The sequence below is a fragment of the Globicephala melas genome, chromosome 9 (assembly GCF_963455315.2).
Source record: "Globicephala melas chromosome 9, mGloMel1.2, whole genome shotgun sequence".
Taxonomy (NCBI): Eukaryota; Metazoa; Chordata; class Mammalia; order Artiodactyla; family Delphinidae; genus Globicephala; species Globicephala melas.
This window is the reverse complement of record NC_083322.1, coordinates 42,518,568-42,540,196: the sequence shown is the minus strand read 5'-3', so window position 1 is coordinate 42,540,196 and position 21,629 is coordinate 42,518,568.

Below are 21,629 nucleotides of genomic sequence, written 5' to 3'. Positions count from 1 at the left end.
ATGCAGAAAATTATAAGACACTGATGAAAGAAATGAAAGATGATACAAATAGATGGAGAGATATACCATGTTCTTGGATTGGAAGAATCAACATTGTGAAAATGACTCTACTACCCAAAGCAATCTACAGATTCAATGCAATCCCTATCAAACTACCACTGGCATTTTTCACAGAACTAGAACAAAAAATGCCACAATTTGTATGGAAACACAAAAGACCCCGAATAGCCAAAGCAATCTTGAGAACGAAAAACGGAGCTGGAGGAATCAGGCTTCCTGACTTCAGACTATACTACAAAGCTACAGTAATCATGACAGTATGGTACTGGCACAAAAACAGAAATATAGATCAATGGAACAGGATAAAAGCCCAGAGATAAACCCACGCACATATGGTCACCTTATCTTTGACAAAGGAGGCAGGAATGTACAGTGGAGAAAGGACAGCCTATTCAATAAGTGGTGCTGGGAAAACTGGACAGCTACATGTAAAAGAATGAAATTAGATCACTCCCTAACACCATACACAAAAATAAGCTCAAAATGGATTAAAGACCTAAATGTAAGGCCAGAAACTATCAACCTCTTAGAGGAAAACATAGGCAGAACACTCTATGACATAAATCACAGCAAGGTCCTTTTTGACCCACCTCCTAGAGAAATGGAAATAAAAACAAAAGTAAACAAATGGGACCTAATGAAACTTAAAAGCTTTTGCACAGCAAAGGAAACCATAAACAAGACCAAAAGACAACCCTCAGAATGGGAGAAAATATTTGCAAATGAAGCAACTGACAAAGGATTAATCTCCAAAATTTATAAGCAGCTCATGCAGCTCAATAACAAAAAAACAAACAACCCAATCCAAAAATGGGCAGAAGACCTAAATAGACATTTCTCCAAAGAAGATATACAGAGTGCCAACAAACACATGAAAGAATGCTCAGCATCACTAATCATTAGAGAAATGCAAATCAAAACTACAATGAGATATCATCTCACACCAGTCAGAATGGCCATCATCAAAAAATCTAGAAACAATAAATGCTGGAGAGGGTGTGGAGACAAGGGAACCCTCTTGCACTGTTGGTGGGAATGTAAATTGACACAGCCACTGTGGAGAACAGTATGGAGGTTCCTTAAAAAACTACAAATAGAACTACCATATGACCCAGCAATCCCACTACTGGGCATATACCCTGAGAAAACCATAATTCAAAAAGAGTCATGTACCAAAATGTTCATTGCAGCTCTACTTACAATAGCCCAGAGATGGAAACAACCTAAGTGTCCATCATCGGATGAATGGATAAAGAAGATGTGGCACATATATACAATGGAATATTACTCAGCCATAAAAAGAAACGAAATTGAGCTATTTGTAATGAGGTGGATAGACCTAGAGTCTGTCATACAGAGTGAAGTAAGTCAGAAAGAGAGAGACAAATACCGTATGCTAACACATATATATGGAATTTAAGAAAAAAAAATGTCATGAAAAACCTAGGGGTGAAACAGGAATAAAGACAGACTTACTAGAGAATGGACTTGAGGTTATGGGGAGGGGGAAGGGTAAACAGTGACAAAATGAGAGAGAGGCATGGACATATATACACTACCAAACGTAAGGTAGATAGCTAGTGGGAAGCAGCCGCATAGCACAGGGAGATCAGCTCGGTGCTTTGTGACCGCCTGGAGGGGTGGGATAGGGAGCGTGGGAAGGAGGGAGACGCAAGCGGGAAGAGATATGGGAACATATGTATAACTGATTCATTTTGTTGTGAAGCTGAAACTAACATACCATTGTAAAGCAATTATACTCCAATAAAGATGTTAAAAAAAATAAAAAATAAAAACAATTCTTCGTGATCATTCGTTTGCATGTGTCTTGATATAAATATGTCAGCATTTCTCTACAGTGGAAATGCTGGGATGTAGGGTATATACATGCACAGCTTTATAAGATAATGCCAAACTACAAAATTGGTAGTACCAATTTATTCTCCACTGAGAATGATTCAGAGTTTCTTTTGCTCCAAATCCTACCAGTTTTCTGCTCCACAACGGGAGAGGCCACAACAGTGAGAGGCCCGCGTACAGCAAAAAGAAAAAAAAAAAAATCATTTCGTATCCTGGGATCATAAAGATATTAATCTCTCTATATATTTTAAATGTTTAACTCTAGCTGCTCATATATTTATCTTTAATTAATTAGAAATTGATTTTTATGTATAGAGTAAGAAAGGCATTCAATTTCATATTGTTTTCCGTATGTCAGTTAGATGGAGGTGTTAATAGAAGAGATGATGAGAAAGGGTCTGAGAGTAGAACCAACAGGATTTGCTGGTGAGTTGGATGTCAAGTGTCAGAAAAAGAGAAGAATCAACCATGGCTCCAAAGTTTATGAACGCAGTGCACTGCAAATGCAGCGTTAATAACTAAAAGGGAAGAGTAGGAATTTTTTTTTCAGGCAGAGACCAGCCTTTTGGTTTGGATCATGTTAAGTTTGACATGACTGGTATGTATCCAGATGAAATTGTTGAGGAGACGTTTGGGTCTCTGAGTCTAGGGTTCAGAAGAGAAGTGGGGCTGGAGGAGTTATGAGCATAAGCCCTGAAACTCTTCAGCCTTCCTGCTGTCACTGTCCCCTGGCTCCCAGGTGCCCCATCCTGCACATGAATAGTTCAAGTGTCAGCCAAGGATTGCAGGGAAATTAATATGCAGATTTGGTGCTCCCTTCTTTTGGGGATTTTCCCCCTTAAATTTTTAGCACTCTGGTTGCCCTAAACTCTGACCTCTGACTCCTAGGTTCCATGAACCTGTTGCTTTCTTCTTGAGCTCTGTTCTCTATGCTCATTGTATGCAAACTGGGGCGTGACCTGGAAAAAGAGCCATTTAAATGTGGATCTCACCTAGAGGAGTTCTCTTCTTTCAAGGGTCACAATCTCTCCAGGTCTAACAGAATTTTGTTATTCTCCAGTGCCTTCAAGTACTTGTGGTTTTTAAAACATTTCCCCAAAGTTAGTCATTGTTATGAGTAGCAGGGTTGCTCTGATATAAACAAGTCCACCATTACTGAAATCTAAAAATTTCTGCCTATCTCCTTGCTGAGAAGAAGTCCACATTTTCCCATATGCTAAGACCTTAACTTTCTTCTAAGTGGTCCGTCTTTCCTAGGAAATCTGGCTGATGAGGAAACGTCTGGGGTTTTACACTCAACCTGGGCCCTGGGGAGGAGAGGAGAAGAGAGACCTCTGAAGACTGGACAGCTAATCTCTGAAAAAGGAAAAGCGTTAAGCGCAACTCCGGTGCAGTAGAACGCTTTCCCCCAAGGCCCCCTCCCCCTGTGCCTTTCCTCCTGTAGTGGATGTTTCCCATTAGGCAGGGTGGAATCAGGGAAATCAGTGAGGACACAGTAGATTTCCTGGTGAGCCATCTATGAGCAAACACACTCCACAATGAGACTGTTTTCTTCAAAACACAGATTAGTCTCACATGAATAACACATTTTCTTCCTAATAAAAGGATTTCCTGTCCTCCGTCCGATAAGGAACTTTTGCCTCCTTCTTAACGATGTTCTTATTACACAGGTTCCCCCTTAACTGAGATGGGCTGCCTGCTCCATCTGAGGAGAGTGATGCCAGCTTCAGACAGAGTTCTTCTGGCAGCAAACTTTTCACCTTTAGTGGGCGCCTGAAGTTCATCTCACCCCACGGTGTTGCTTAAGTCTATGGTGAGGGAAACGTTGTGAAGCTGGCAGAACGGGGCCTCAGCACCCCTCACCCCCCTTTCCTGTGCCCCCTTCTCCCATGCCACATCCTCTCTCCAGTGTCCCTATGTCACACACCCTCCCCACGTATATGTTCTTGTGGTTCTTCCGGTCAGAAAACAGACAATTAAAATTTAGAATAAAGTTAGCTCATTAGGGCTTTCTCATGTTTCAAAGCACAAGAAGAGAAGTTCTGAGGAGCAGTCTCTAAATGATAAAATGACAAAATTTCAGACACTGCAACCCTGAGGAACTTTCTGGAGACTCCCCAATCGCACTGCGAAGTGCGCTGCCCCATCTGTCAATTTGCAAGTCCAGACCCACTGACAGAAGGGCTTTCCTAGCGTGTGAGCTACTTTGGACCTTGCCAGAAGCCACAGGAATCTCCTACTCCCTATCTCTATTTCCAGCCCACAGATCCGGAACCTCACATTCAACGCCAATTAATACATAAAGACCGCTGATTACATGTAACATGTTTTTGCTAATCCTTTCTCATCTTTTCCCACCTTTTTTCACTTTCTGGAGAGAAAGTGGCTGAAGACCTTAGAGATTAGTTGATTTAGGCAAAGCCACATAGCTAGTAAGGACTTAAACTGAGAGCTGATCCTAAACGCAGCACCGCAGCAGCACTGCGACTTTCCCCATATCATATAGTTACAGACATTTAAATTTCTCCATTAACCTTGAAGGACTTGCTAATAAAACAGTTCTGAGTTATGTTTTCTTTTGACCAATTTTTCAAAGGAAAAATCTCTAAAGCTTCCACCTCCAGCAGTTATGAAACCGTACTCGTAAGCAAGTAAGACCCTGAAACTTGCCTGTTAATCCCTGTCTTCAGAAGGGGTCCCAGGGTCCTAATGCTTTTACACCTTTTCTTTCCGTATGATCTTTGAGTCACAGACAGCTCTTTCCATGCCACATACTTTAGTTGAGTTCCCAAACATGGTTCCATTGACTGAATGCGTAAGAGTTCCCTGTGGTCTTGTTCTAAAAATACAGACTACCAGGCCCCATCAAATGTTCTGGCCCAGCAGGCCTCAGGTAGGGCCTCTCAGTGGTTTTGATGCACAGCCATGTGTGGGAGCTCTTGGACTGGTTGAAGAGTCAAGTCACAATGTTGGAGACTAGAGGTTTGGTCCTGGTATTACCACCCCACTCCCTGAGAATCAGTGTGTTCACTTGTGAGCTGAGAATGAGAAATCCTTGACTTTATACACCCTCTGCGGCAATGTATGAGAGCAGATTGTGTCATGGGTGTTAATACACATGGTGAAAATGCTTTACAAATTAAAGTTTATTTCTATTCTTCTCCACAGGCATGGCCAAGAGAGCATCTAAAGTGTGTATCCATTCAATATTTAATATCCATCAAGTTTCTATCCAAGAGGGTAAAAATACTGTGACCTTTCCTCATCAGGGGCAGAGGATAATCTTCTTGAGATCTCCTAGATGATTTGTCCTTCAATACCTAGTCTCTTGGCCCTCTTCCAAATCTAAAACTTTACAACCCATCTTTTCAGCTTTAATCCCACTTTTTATACCCACTTTGACAAAAAGGTTCCTTTTGCCTCTGGGGAGATGTCATTCAGGCTCCTTTGTCTGCAGGACTTTCTCAGTAAGCCTCCATGACCATCATTTGCCTTTCCACCATTTGATACTTAGGCTACTCTAGTTCTCCTCAAACTTGAATGTGAATTACAAGAGCCTGGGGAGCTTGTCATAAATGCAGCTTCCCAGGTCCTGCCTCACATGATTTTGGTCCAGAGGGGCTGAAGTGATGCCAGAAAGTTGCATTTAACTAGCACTCCAGGAAACTGTGTGCAGATGAACCTAGGTGCACACTCTAGGAAATACTATGCTATACCTTCTGTGTAGCATCAAGTTGGAATGTGCTTGTTTTGATTCAAGACATGGGATTTGTGGCATTTAGAAGGGATGGCTCTAAGGATGGCCTTTATACTGTGAAGGAGAGTTTAGCTGAGCACTTTAAGCCTCACTACTCAACTCGTGGTCTGCAGACTAACGGCCTCTTCTTACCTAGAAGTTCATCACAAATGCAGAATCTCAGGCCCCACCCCTGACCTTATGATTCAGGATTTGCATTTTAACAAGACTTCCAGGTGATGCATGTGCTCATCGAGGTGTCAGAAGCACAGCTGTAATGACCAGAACATGGGTTTGGACCGAAGCTGACTTGGGTTTACTTTTTGTACCCTAATTTATCAGTTGTGTGAATAGGGTTAGTAGCTTTACCTCATTGAGTGTCTCTCTCCTAGTGAGTGAAATGGAAATGATAGATACTGTAAATATCATTTGATTTAATGCTCCTTCTTATCTTGATAAGTATATTGTCTAGGAGAATTCCTGACAGAAAATCGTGCTTCATAAATGTCAGTTTCTTAGCACTCCTTCTACCATAATTAAATAGTGTCCAAAATTTATATGGGGAATAAGGAAATTGCTTAAGAAACCAAATTTTTGTTTAAACACTACAGGCAGACAATTAAGATATCTAGAACTATACAAGGAAGTCCTTGAGAGACCTGAAGCACTGTCTGAGAAGAACAGACCAGGGACACTTTCTCTGTGACTGAAAGAAAAGAAAGATGAGGGTATGCAAGAAAAGACGTGACGGATTATAACTGAGCAGGACCTTATGGGGCCTTCCTGGGACAGACCCTCCCCCATATCCTCTGCTGTAGCGCCTCTCTGAAGTACCCAGATAACAGTATCTGATGTACATTTCCTGAGTTGTTTTACAGATGCTAAAACCACCACCAAATGGAAGAAATTAACTACTTGATGATCACGAGCACATAACCTGCAGACATACTGGTGCCTAAGGATTGATAATGTTAACCCCTGTGACACCGCCCTGTTACCTCACCATCAACCAATCAGAGAAATATGCAGGAACTGATCACATATCCTGCAACACCCCCGCACACACACACCAGGCCTTTAAAAATGCTTTTGCTGAAACCCTTTGGTGAGCAGGAGCCACCTGTTCTCCTTGTACTGACGCCTTACAATAAATGCTGCACTTTCCTTCACCACAACCTAGCGTCAGTGTCGCTTTACTGCATGCAAATGAGCAGACCCAAGTTTGGTTCAGTAACAGAATGGGTAACAAAAACAACTGAGTTCTCCCCATTGATTCCACAAGGGTTAGGCAGTGTGAAATTGAAGGCTGAGACAGGAGACCAGGCAGCCAATGATGACAGCTTGCCAATGACTTTCCCAAAGGTGGCTGAGAGACAGCAGTTATGCTGGGAGTGAATCGTAGAGGGTTTTCCACCTGATGCCAAGTCCCACTGGGCAGAGTCAGGATGCCATCTGTAGATGTGGCAAGCTTTGGAGAAGCTCTGGTCAAGGCATTCAGGGGCATTCCAGGAGAGCCAGGAAACTGGAAGGGTGCCACCATGGCCAGCATGCCCTCCCTGTATTACTTTTGTGCCTGGAGTGGCTGTTACTCTATGATTAATGGTGCAGCCTCTAGCCTACCACCTGCATACTTTGGGCAGGTTACTTAACCTCTTGTGCCTCTTCTTATTTTCAATATATAGCTAATGATAGAACCTATGTCATAGAATTAATATGGGGTTTAAATCCCATAATGCATATATAAGGTCTAGCTCTGAATAGGTTATGCACATTTTTCGTGTTTTTATGATTAGAGTTTCTATATAACATCCACAATATGAACAGTGAATGAAGATGTAAATGTGGAAGTCGGCTAGGAAATCTTGTGTCTCTAAATAACTCCAAGGCACTTAGTGTTTGACCTATGTTAAAAAGTGATTTCTGTTAATTAAACTTAATATACTTTTATGATAATGGTGCTTGTCTTATAATTTAGACATTTCCAGGAGTGTTCCGAAAGGGGAATTTATATCCAGTAATAGTCAATAAAGCTAATTAACCACTTCATGAAAAATTGCACTGATAAAGCTGCTTCAGTTCTGTTATCTCTGTGACTTATTCAAAGAGCCTAGCAAAGAGAGAGCTTCCACCACACTTCCCACTGTTTTCATTGTGTCTCTCCACTGCTCAGAAGACAGCAGCCCTCAGTGAGGTATTCCAGGCCCTGCTCCCAGCTCCCCATCAGGAGACTCTACCGGCCTGCAGTCTCCTGCTGCTCCTACTGTCCAGATCTAGGCTAGGCATTCTGTGTTCTCGATTGAAAAAGACACCTTATTCTTTTAATTAGGTCCCTCTAGGAAACATCTAAGGAGCCAAATTTTCAGTTGCTGTCAAACACTGACAAGTCTGTCTGATAGATTGTGGAGAATAATTCTATAAGCCATTCAAAAATGAATTCAACTAAACAGTGGCCATTTCTGTTAGATGGCTTGGAATTTAAGTTAACATTGTATGATCTAAAAGACATTTGTTAAACTTTTGGGGTGAGGGTTAATATTGATACTTCATATTGTACCTTTTATAGGATGGATTTTTTACTCTTTGGAGGGCAGTACATGAAATATCCAAATGGCATTGATATCACTGTGGCTGTCACCATTGTCATCATCATCTTCATCATCCCAACAGTGGCTATGTATTGAGCAACAGGCATTCTGCTAGGAATTTTTGCATACGAAATAGAAAGTTTAAAGTTAAGCATTGCACTTCCTGGTAAACCCTTCAGGGTAAATATTTGCAAAAATGTACTATGGGTAGAAGTAAATAATTTAACCTTCCATTAGAAAAATGAATATACATCTATTGAATCTTGGAGGATGTCTGCCAAACCAAATGATTTCGGTTTAAGGCTGTCATCATAAGCCATTCTTTTTGACAATAATCAAATTGCAATGCAAATTATGAATGGAATTCACTTGTATTCCATCATAATAAATAAATCAGAGAACAGAAAAGAATGTATACATTCTTGAGAACAGAAAAGAATACATACTTATTCTCAATTGCAACTTAAAAGTAAGGTCCAATCTAAGATACAAGTTAAAAAGATCCTGGGGCAGAAGACAGCGCTGTTTCTTACTGCCCAAAATTGTTATTAATCTATCATATAACTGTTTCCACCAATCCTAACCATCATCTTGTTAAAGAGCAAGTTCAATAAACACATCCATAATCTGCTCAATACTGCTTCACCCATGACATACAGAGTCGGAGGCTGGGGAAAGGTCAATTCAGATCGATAGGTTACTACATTGTTTTCCAGACAGATTTCTTCTTAAGGTGATAAGGAAGTGTAACAGTGGTCAAGCATATCAGAATCATACTTAAAGATTTCTTGTTCCTTAAATTAAGTATTAGCTTAAGACGCACCAGCCTGCCCTTTGTTCATGAAGCAACTGACATAAGGGGCTGGAGAGAGAAGGGGGCTTCACATAAACTGCTTGGCTTATGGTTTTGAGGGCATCAAGGAAATGTTATTTAAAAGGGGGGGGGCGGAAATTACACAAGGCCTACATAATTAGATCCAACAAGTTAGTGAAGAGAAGGGCTCAACAGAATGTCAACATTCTACTGACAGAAAATCTTTACTAGTCATGTGTTAAAATTTGAACTTCTAAATCACTAGTGTCATCTAGGAACCAAACAAGGTAAGGAACCTACAAGTTCCTAAACTTTCCTTGGATTATGACGTTGAGAAGAACAGGTGTCCTAGATATCAGATGAGAGATGAGATCTGGGCTTCTAAGATTTTGTTCACCAATTCCCCTAGTTTCCCTCTATTCTCAGTTTTCAGTGAGCCCAGTTCCTCCCATAAGTATTTATGACATGTGAATGCTTTGCAGGAGATGATAGTTTTACAGTAAAATTTAAATTTAATATTATTCTGAGTGGACTTTATTGAATTATTTTCTAAATTCTGTTTCATACATCACATCACCAAGCTGGCTCTGTTTTATCTGGCTTACCGACAATGTTTTACAAAGCAGTAACTGGAGGAGTGATAATAAAACATCACCAATGGACTTTGAATGTTCCTCACTCTATTTCAATATTTAATCTTCAGTACAAACCCTGGCCCAATTATAAGTACACATAAACCCTGGGACAATTATACCAAGATCACACTGCGGGGAAGATTATCACCTTCGGCCAATTCAACATACCCGTCCTGAGAAGAGTTAACACTAGTTAAGCCAAATTTCCCCAATCTACCAGAAGTGTTACCATTCAGCAGAATCAAATTATGGACAATTGTCATTTCATTCCTCAGGGACCCTTCCACAGAGGCCCCTGAATTTGCTCCCAAGGACATCTTCAGCACTGTGAGATGACATCAAAGATTGTTTTACCCATGGCAAAGTTACATCATAATACTGAAACAAAGCACACTTAGCTTCTTAGAGAACTGAGCCAGCACCAGAAGGCAAACACTCCTGTGGCCCTAGCTGAGGGGCTTAATTTACATTTCCCTTATGCTCACATTCCTTTAAACTTACGTTTCTTTAATCTTTAATATGAGGGTTGGCCGGTCTACCCGAATTCCAAAAATGTTTTCCCTTACAGTCCAGAATAAAATAAAGGTGCCTATATCATAATATTTAAGGAAACATTTTTGGAGTTTAAGTGTTAAATTAAGATGTAATGTTAAACTCCATTTTCAAAAAGGACATTGTGACTTTTCTTTGGGATTCCAACCAGATAAGCTTGAAGACAGGCATCATAGTCCTGGGAATAACATACTCTAGGGAATCAACTGGACGCAAAAGAAGATAATCACTGTGCATGTTGAGTCACTGAGTTTGAAATAAAATCACAGCTGCTTAACAAACAATTTGACTTGCATCTCTCTAATCCAGTCCATCAAACCCAGGTATTTTCTATGTCTTGAAGCCCACAGGTCTCATCTCTGCCCACAGTTACAGGGATTTTCTTGGGGTGCTGCTTCTGACTGTGCTTTTAGCCTCCAGGATCATTTTGTTTCTCTGACTTCTATCTTATTAGATTAAACCTGGATTCTTCTTTTCCTCCTCACCCTTTAAGCTTACTGTGCCATGTAGAAGATGTGTGCCTAACTGCTTCATTTTGCTTTGATCTGAGATGCAGCCTCTCTCAGCTTTATACACATGTGGTCAGATACATCAGAACTCCCCACAAGCGCTCGAGCCCAGCAGGACACCAGTGCCCCCAGGTTGGGGGTCCAGGAACTGACTCGAGAGAGCATCACTTTACATGTCTAGTCGTATGTGCAGTGCTGGGGCTGCTCTGCCAGAAGGAAACATTTCCCCTTGGCTGAACTTGGCAAGGGGAACCTTGACAAGATCTCTTGGGAGAAACCTGCCAGTTGTTGGAGGGTTCAGCATTATACTGGAACCCTGATTATAGAGTGGAGGGTATTTTCAGGCAGAGAGAACCATACTTGAGAACACAACCACATGGAAATACCATTGCTTGATCAGAAACCTACAAGCACATTAACATAGTTGGTGTGGTGGGTTTAAACGATGAGAGTGGGAACGAACCAAGGAAGAAAAGACTAGAAAAATAGTAGCAGATGATGAGTGATCTCCTAAGATGTGCTGGGGGATGTGACTTGATCTAGTACATGTTGGGAATATGCTGTATAAGGGTAACAGGGTCAGAATCAAATATATTTCCTGGTAAAATTTGTGAAGTGTATAATGAATCTTCCAGAGGTTTCAGGGATAAAGATGACTTTACAGAAACATAAATGTCACAGATTCAAAGCAACTATGAAGCTAGTACTCTCCACTCCATCTCCCACCAACAAAGACAAAAGCATCTGTACTTAATTTTCACAGAACGATTGCTCTACAAATAGTTGTTTGAATTTCATGAGGGCGTCTTGATGGCCACACTGGCTTCTCTTGGGAGAAGCAGGAAGGTCAAAAAGGACTGTGACAAGTTGGAAGTGACACCAGCGAGGAATCAACCATGGCCAGAGTTTCCCAGAAAGTCAACTCTCATTGCTTGGAGTAATGGCAAAGCTAGGTGATCTGAGTAGTCTGCATGCAAGGAATTCGACAGACCAGGAAAGAACTGTAAAGATACCGATAGAGAAAACATCAGAGGCACATGCCTTGGTTTTGGAGTGACAATATTATGGCTGAGGAGATGTTATAAGGCAGAGGCATAGAGACACCTTTTTTTTCCCCCTGGTGGAGGAAGGCCTCACTAACATCCATGAAGAAAGGAACAAGTCATCTTAACAGTCTAGCTGGAGATGGGAGGGGAGATGTGGAGGTGGGCAGTGGAAGTGTGGAGCTCCAGGAATTCTGGTGGAGAGGGCTCAAGTGAGACTATAGTTGGTAATCCATGTGCTTTCTAGTCTCAGATAACTAAGAACTGGGAAACATGAACACTTTATTAGAATTCACATGAGAAAGCAACAGGAGTGAACAAGTGTCCCTCTCCAACCCTTGACGTGTACATGAGACAAAAACTCTTTTTCTTCCAAGGTCCAGTTCTCAGCTCAAACTGAGACCACCTGTTTATGGGCAATTCATAGAGCAGCTAGCTAATACTTTGGCTTTGAACCACCTATAAAGCCTTAGGTAAAGTAAACTTTGGACATCCCTGGAGATAGTGCCCTCAATCCAACAATGTTCTAACATTGGCCCTGCCCTAGACTTCCATATTAGGTAGTCTAATAAGAAAAAATAAATATGTGGTTGGGAGGAGAGAAGAGGTCTCTCTTGACATGGAAGCTACTGTCCTCATCCTCACCTTAATTCTAGTTCCAGATTCCTATATTGAAACTAACTTAGCACCTCTACCTGTAAGCCTATAAACATTTCACACTCAGTATGCCTTATCCTTACCATACTGACTCTCTTCATCAGCAGAATATCCTTCCATTCTACCAACCTCCAAACTTGGAAACATCTTTCATTCCTCCCTTAAAACTCTGCAAACCCATAAAGCAATATATCCTTAAAGTATTCTGACAATTATTCTTAAAATAGATTAATATCTTGTTCTTCCTTGCCACTGTACAACCATAATCAGAGCATACATCAGTCCACTTCTTCTACCCCATACCATATGCCCCTGACACCTCCACATGTCCTTCTGCTGTTCAGAAATTTAGTGTGCTTCCCCATTGCCTGAGCAGTCAAGTTCAGTCTCATGTCCCCATCAGGGCTGGATGGCTCTACCTCTTAAATAGTGATATTCCCACCTCTTCTCAGTAAGTAACCTCAATTCTGAGGTCAAAGTCTATGTAGATCCCATGCATTTCCACATTAACACCACTGTTTAGCTAATTCCTGGAACTGGCAACTCCTTTTCTTCCTCTTCCTACTGTCAGCTTTGCTATTTTCTACTGTCATATAAAGCCTAATTTAATTCTCTCCATGTTGGTAAAGAGACCCTTAGTAACTTTTGCTGCCACCAACCTTGAATAGCTGTGAGCTACACACTGGTTGGCTCAGGGTGGGTATTCAATAAACATTTAAATTAAATTATATTCAGTCATATTAATCTCAGTCTCCTTCATGTGCAAAAGTATTGTCCTTTAAACTACAGTATAAGGTCTTTGAACTTAATAAATACTTGCCAAATTGAATTGACTGACTTATGTTGGAAATAATTTTAAGTATGTGCTTGGGCATAGTCTATCAAACGTGGCCATTTAAACATAAAGGGAATTTAAGGGAAATTTTTTCTTCTACACTTTATCATAGAGGAGGAGAATTGATGTGATTACCCTACTCTTTTTCCCTTTAGGGTACATAATAGTCTCTTAGGAGTCAAGATAAGCCCTGTCATTTTTAGCTTTCAATAGCATTATGAGCACACATATTCTGATACATGGCATCATGTGGGAAGATAGTTAAAGGAACAGTTCCTATTTTTTGGATTTCTACATTCTAATTAAGAAAAGAGTAGTGGAACAATGCCAGACTTTGTGCCCAAATGGATGTTTTTGGCATTGTGCTACAGGAATACATAGAGGGATTATGAGTGGTTACAAAAACAATAAGAGAAGGCTTTGTAGGGAAGACAGGTAATAGAGATGAACCTTGAGCAAAGGGGTAAGATTTAAATGGGAAGGTTAACTCTCTATGAGAGTTGATGCGAATCAATAACTCTGTCTGTGCCTTAGTACTCCCTTCCATAAAATGAGGAACTTGGGTAAGGTTATTTTCAGGGCTACTTCCAGGGACCCAAGGTAGGGAAGGTGGGTCATGGTGGAGGAGGGACAGTAATCCCAGTAAAATAAGAGGCTGAGCAAGTCTGAGCAGTGAAGCTGGTGAGGATTAGGGAAGACCTTTGAGTAACATTTGATCTTGAGGAGGTGGATAGCAGGGATCAGGGGTTCAGGATATTCTAGGCAAACAGTTAAAAGTAGGTGGGGCTATGTTCATTGCAGCACTGTTTACAATAGCCAGGACATGGAAGCAACCTAAACTTCCATCAACAGAGGAATGGATAAAGAAGATGTGGTACATATATACAATGGAATATTGTATCAGCCATAAAAAGAAACAAAATTGTGCCATTTGCAGAGATGTGGATGGGCCTAGACCATGTCATACAGAGTGAAGTAAGTCAGAAAGAGAAAAACAAATATTATATGATACCACTTATATGTGGAATCTAGAAAAATGATACAGATGAACTTATTTGCAAAGCAGAAATAGAGACATATACATAGAGAACAAACGTATGGATACCAAGGGGGGAAAGGGAGGGGTGGGATGAACTGTGAGATTGGGATTGGCATATATACACTACTGTTTATAAAATAGATAACTAATGAGAACCTACTGTATAGCACAGGGAACTCTACTCAAAGCTCTGCGGTGACCTAAGTGGGAAGGAAATCCAAAAAAGAGAGGATATATGTATACATATAGCTGATTCACTTTGCTGTACAGCAGAAACTAACACAACATTGTAAAGCAACTAGACTCCAATAAAAATGAACAAAAACCCAACCAAACAAACAGAAAAAGTAGGGGGTGCTATGTGGCTTCTCTCGCTCAGGTATAGCTCCTGACACCCAGATCCTGAGGGTTTTGGAATTTATGTATCAGACTCAGCTTGAATAATGGTTTTGAGTTTTAGATAAATGTGTATGTTATGGAGAATGAAGAAAATTCACCTGGATAGGTTGTAAAACTCACTGCGAAGAAAAGAGTAAAATAAGGTCGCACTAGCTACATTTCAAACACGCAGTAGCTATATGTGGCCAGTGGCTACCATATTGGATAGTGCAAATGTAGAGCATGGCCTTCATCACAGAAAATTCTATTGGACAGCTCTGCTTTAGATCTCCTAGTTAGTTCATTCTAAGCCCCAGAGGGAGATCAGAGAAGAGGAGACACTCACCCTCCCCAAGCTATCTTTGGTTTTATGACACTTCAAACATTCCCAGTACATCTCAAAGAATGTCACCAAATTATTTTTAAGTTAATTTGTTCCAATTCAGGTCAATTAAAACAAAAAACGTGTCACACTCCAGTTTTTTTTCTGTGAAGAGCAAAGCTTGTATTGTTCATATCTTCTCAGAAGAGCTATTTGAGCAGGTTTGAAAATAGAATCTGTACAGAGAGTGCAGGTTTGTTTGTTTCACCAATTACATCACCAGCACCTTTTGAAGACAGTGATGTGTACTTGGCCGCTTGGTGCTGCTAAGGTGTTGTTTCATTGGCCAGACCCCTTTGTCATCCCTCCCTTTGGGTCTTCTGCCTTTTTCACTGAGACTTTCTGGTGCCTTCCAAAGAGTGGGATCCAAGGTTAACTGATGAATAAACAGTACATCCTTATGAAGGAGACAGGTTTGTCAGGATGGCATCTTGAATGGAAACTTGCCACCTGGCCTTGGCTCATTCTAAAATGGAGTAATCTTTTTTAGGACTAAGATCCCTCTCCATGTCATTTAACAACTTGGAGAAAGGAGTTTCAAAACATAATTAACCAAATTCACAATTTTTCAGATCCCAATAACGTAGAGAGGGCCTTAGAGAGATTTGCTTTTTGCTGGGACAAACACCAGACCTGCCAGGCTGACTAACAGAGAGCTGTGAGAGGAGGCACGAGAGTAAAAAGTGAGGGAGATGAAGGTATTCCTGAGGATTGGAGGAGAAAACAATAAATGCCAAGTGTGTCTCACAAACTCCCAGCCCCTCTGGCAGCTGCCATCTCCCTCTTCAATCCAACCCTCAGGCAGACCTACTGTTATTTCACAACGCAGCGGGAGGGGGGCGGGGCAAAACAGTCACACATCAGTGAACACATCTTCAGCCACAGAAAGCATTACTTTCTCCAGGGGTCCATTTGGCTCATTAGAGAACAGAAGCGAGAATGAGTCACGTGGCTTGGTTTTCCTCTTCCATGCCTCACATCAGCATAGACTCTTTGAGCTTTAAAGTGCTTCCTTCAACAATGTATTTATATAGCAATAATATTTTGTTCAATGGACTAAATGAGGCGCCAAAGATACTAAGATAAATAAGATGTTGCCTTTGCCCTTGAAGAGTTCAGTGACTATTAGAGGAATGTAAAATACCTGGCATGAACGTCGCCACTTTCACTTCCCTTATCATAGTAGACATTGTTAATTTATTACTCATTCATACAAATATTGGGTGTCTACTGTGTACTCAGATTGAGCCAGGCACTAGAGATACTAAGACGTAAAAGTCAGGTAAGGTCTCCGCCTTTATGAAGTCTGCATTTAACATTCTCCTATTGAACTCAAATATGGCCTCAAAATCCTTCTCAACACAGTGCTCTAGTACCACTAATACCTTAGACTGGTAGAGAAGAGAGACCCATCGTCTGAACCATGGTCTGGCAGGAGAGAGAGATTCATACATCAAATAATGTGATACCAAGTGAAAAACACTATGGCCGAAGTGCACATTAAGTTGTATTGGAACATGGAAAGTGGGTGACTCACCTGTGTCCAGGGAAATCAAGGAAACTCCTAGAGGAAATATAGGCTTTAAGGGACTTCGTTGAAAGAAGGTCAGGAGTCTGTAAAGCAGATCAGAAGCAGTCAGTGGAAGGCGAGCACTGCAGGCAGAAGGAGGAACAAGAGCAGAGCCCAAGGCATGAAAGGGCACAGGTGATATGCAGGGAACACAAGATGAGTGTCCTTTGTGTGGCCAGTGGTGAGGTGCTGCAGTGGCCAGAGGTCAGGAGAGGGAAGACTGTAGAGGCAGGATTAGGCTCCACTGTGAAGCTCATCTACTCCATGTTGTAGTGTTTGGACTTCATGCTGATGAAGACACTGGGAAAAGCGATGTGCTCAAACCTAAAAGAGAAGCAGTAGAATTTGATGTTTTTGAGAGCACGGACACCAAGCCAAAAGCCTAGGTCAGATTCCATCTCTGCCACCCACTAGCTGTGTGGCCCTGGGCATGCCAGTTAGTGCCTCTGTGCCTCGGTTTCCTCATCTATAAAGTAGAGATGATAATCATAGCATTCACTGCTTTGTGATGATTAAATGAACTAATATATGTAAAGTGCTTAGAACGTTGGCACATGGAAGCCCTCTGTGTGGGTTATTTCTATGTTTATCATTCTGTTTTTGCAAATTTGGAAGCTGAGGTACAGAAAGACAAAATAATTTACTCAGGACCACAACGCTCCTCTGTGGTGGAGGTTGGATACCTACCCATCACAGCAAACTGCTTTGAACATGAGTGTTATCAAACATTCATCTCTCCCAGTGGATCCCAGAAGATACAGTTTTGTTTGTTTAGATGATGAAGAGGAATTTAATTCTTTTCAAAACCTTTTTCATTTCTATTTCCCCCTTTTATCTTAAGATGCTCCAGCTGCTTTCCATATTGTGTTCTTCACTCTGTTGTTCTTTTATTTTAACATGTACCATTTCACTTTCCCCAAACACAGTGCAATTTATCATAATGTAAAACAAATAAATAAATAAACCTGAGCAGAAACACAAAGCACATTTTTCTCCAGGAAATTTCCCTGTTCTCAAGCACAGACAGAGAAAATCCAGTGGCACCTTCAACAAACATATACATCAATAAGTGCATTAATCATATCACTGTAAGAAACTGGTTCAGCTCTGCTGGAATTTCTCGCTTAAGATTGAAAGAGAAGGCACGTCTTTGAAGATTGGCCAGATCTGTCCAATCGCTGCACCAGTCCAAGCCATTTAAAGTTTTGTAAAGCTTCCCACATTTGCAAAATAAGCACAATGGCTATTAAACTGTTCTCAAGGAGGCATTTTCCTAGCTTTCTATATATAATAACCAAAATCCTTTGCTCCCCAGATGAATATTATAATATCTGTGGTGAGAAGAAGAGATTCTTACCATCACTTTGTGTTAAAATCAGGCTGTCTGCCTATTCCCAAAGTGCTGTGAGTGATTAGGAATCAGGGTCTATGATCAGGAGCAAGAAAAGGAGTCAAAATGGATGGGAGAAAAGGAAGTGAGATTTTTAGTTGTAAAGCTTTGGACAAGATGAACTTTGTAGAGGTTTAGCACATATAGGTATTAGAACTCAAGTTTTCGCCTTTTGTGGAAGAAAAAAGATGAAGCTTATTTAAGGGGAATTGATGTAATGGGGCATATGTTTGGTATATTCTATTATTTTCTAGAGGAAGGATTTTACGGGTAGAGTGGAATTTGTAAAACTCCCTGGGTCGGAGAAGGGAGGGATTGTATGTTTAGGTGAGGGGTCTTCAACAGTATGGCTATGCCCAGTGTTACTTAGGTTATCCAAAGTGCCATGAGTCATTAAGGTTGCAATTAGTCCAGTTGGGAGTTGGTTGAAGAAGCACAAACACCAGCCCACTGTCAAGAATCACAGAGTCTGTGGTTCTCAAACCTGAGGCACATTAGAATTTCTCAAGGAGATATTTTTTCTTTTCTTTTTAAAAATTAAAAAAATAGAAACATAATATATTCCTATAAAGTACAAAAAACATAAGTGTATATCCCATGAATATTTAAAAAGTGACCTCACCCATACATCAACTAGAGCAAAATATAGACCACCACCAGCACCCCCCTACAAGTCTCCCCTGAGCCCTTTACTAGTCAGTATCTGCTGGACCCACAAAGGTAATCGACATCAGACTTGCCTCACCATAGAGTTGTTTTGCTGCTTCTGAACTTTATTTCAATGGGATTATACAGTATATAATCTTTTGAGCTGGATTCTTCCACCAGCATGGTATCTGTGAGACTCATTCACATTGTTTTATATATATAAAACAGCTTGCTGTTTTTCACAGTTGTATAATATCGCTATGATAACAGGTGCATACAAATTCATATCTTGTATCTTCTTGTTGAATGATTATATCTTATATCTTGATGAATTTAAAATTTTCTCATAAATGTCTCCTTCATTCCTAGTAATATTTCTGGCCTTAAAATTTTCATTGACTGATCTTAGTAATGCAATGCCACCTTTTTATTAGAGTCTGCATGATATGTCTTTTTCTATCCTTTTCCTTTCAACATTTCTGTGTACTTATATATATATTATATATATATATATAAATCTTACAGGAATATGATATATATTCTACTAATACATACATATATGAATATATATAGACTATAGGAATATATAATGTATATTTTAGTCGTTTTATTTGGATAATATAGTCTAGCTACATTTAATGTATTTCCTAATATATCTGGATTTAAATACACCATTTTACAATTACTTTCCTTTTTATCCTACCTTTTTCTTCCTCCTTTTTACTCCTTGTCTTCTTTTGTATCAGTCTAGTACTTTTAAATTCCATTTCTATTTTTATTAGCTTTTTATTTACATATTCTTTTATTCTTCTCTCAGTGGCTACCTATAATGGATACTTAATGGAGTCTACCTTAAGTTAGTACCCGTACAACTTTTCAGAAAATGCAAGGGCTTCATAACACTTTTTTCTATTTATATCCTTTTCCACTTTCGTGCTATTGTTGCCATTTTCCTTTAATTCGATATTTCTTTGAATAAGATGTTACTACTATTATTAAAAAGGGAATATTCATGTAATTTACTCACATTCCTCCATTTGTAATGCTATCGGTTCCTTCTTACATATACTTGCTTCCATTCGGGATTATTTCTCTCCTGCCTGATAAATTCTCTTTAGTATACATTTTTTTGTAGACTCTTTTTTGGAACAAATTCCCTCTGTTTTTGTTTGTCAAAAAATCCTTGTTTTACCTAATCTCTGAAAGATATTTTTGGTAGGTAGAGAATTCTAAGTTGGCTTTCTAAGTTGGCATTTTCTTTCTACACTGTAAACATGCCATTCTCTTGTCTGGTGGCTTCCATTGTTTCTATTAAAAATTCAGGTGTCAGTCTTACTGCTGCTCTTAGAAGGTCATATGTCTTTTTTCTCTGGCAGCTTTTAAGATTTCCTTTTTGTTATTATGAGGTGCTGAGGTGTGATTTTCTTTGTATTTATCTTGTTTTGGGTTTAAGAGATTCTTGAATCTGTGGCTTTATATTTTTTATAAATTTCAGATAATCTTTGGCCAGTGTTTTTTTTCACATATTTCTTCTTCTCCATTATCTCTTCACTTCTTCTTAGAACTGAATCACATAATTTAGACATTTTTGCTATATTCCATTTGAGCCTTACCCTTTTTTATTTTCCACCCTTATTATCTATATGTACTTCAATCTAGATATTTTCTAATGATCACCTTCCACCTGCTTAATCCTCTCTGGTTTGCCTAATCTGCTGCTATACTCATCTATTTAATTCTTAATTTTAGTATTGCATTATTTTGCTTCTAGAATTTCCATTTGATTCTTTTCTATATATTTTAGATCACTGGAGGAATGATCCAACTTTTCACCTTTTTCTTGAACACATTAATTGTATGTATTGTAAAATCCATGTCTGATAACTTCAGTATTGTGATTACCTATGATCTGTTTCCACTATGTGTTGTTGTTTCTTTTTCCTTTTTCTCTTGCCTCTTAGTCATTTGGTCCAGTTTCCTGGCATGCGTATTAATTTGAATACCAGACATTATCCATGAAAAATAGTCTGAAGAAAATGGGGCTCTAGAAGATTTTATCTTCTTCCAGGGTGAATTTAATAGTCTTCCGGCAGGCAGATAGAATATAGGCAGATCACCTTAATGCAAGCAGCAATTGCTGTATATAATTTTAGGCTTTTTGAGGCACACATATTTTTTGTTTGTCTTTACCTCTAGGGAATAGCTCTTTTTTGGGGGGATTTCAACTAAAATCCTCAGACATTTATAATGGCCTCACCTCCCTGACCGGCCCAACTCCTGTACCATGAGACTGACCGAATTTCTGTTTAGCTTTTTAGCATCTCAGCAGATGCTTTTTGCTTGTTTTCTTGGCTTCTAGTACTGCCTTCTCCTCTCACTCCATGCACCACTTAAGAACTGACAAATGCCTTAGAGGAAATGGTGTACGTTTGGGGTTGTTTCACTTACTACTTCCAAATCTCATTCCTTCCTTTGGCAAAAGACTAACTTAGGAAGGTGGATGGATGAATTGTGTCTCCCCCAATTCATATGCTGAAGCTCTAACTACTATTACCTCATAATGTGACCTTATTTGGAGATAGGGCCTTTAAAGAGACAATTAAGGTTAAGTAAGGTCATAAGAGTGGGGCTCTAATCTCATAGGATTAATGTTCTTATAAGAAGAGGAAGAGATGCCAGAGATTGCATGTACAAAGAAGAAAAGCCACGTGAGAACAGAAAGAAGGTGATTATTTGCAAGACAAGGAGAGATACCTACCTCTTTTTTGGACTTCCAACCTTCAGAACTGTGGCGAAATATATTTCTGTTTTTTTAAGCCACCTAGTCTGTCCTATTTTCTATGAAAGCTCTAGCAAACTAGTATAGAAAGAATGCTTGGAAACATATTTTCCACCTTTAGAAGAGTGTTCATGGTGCTGTGCTGGCAAGAGATAAT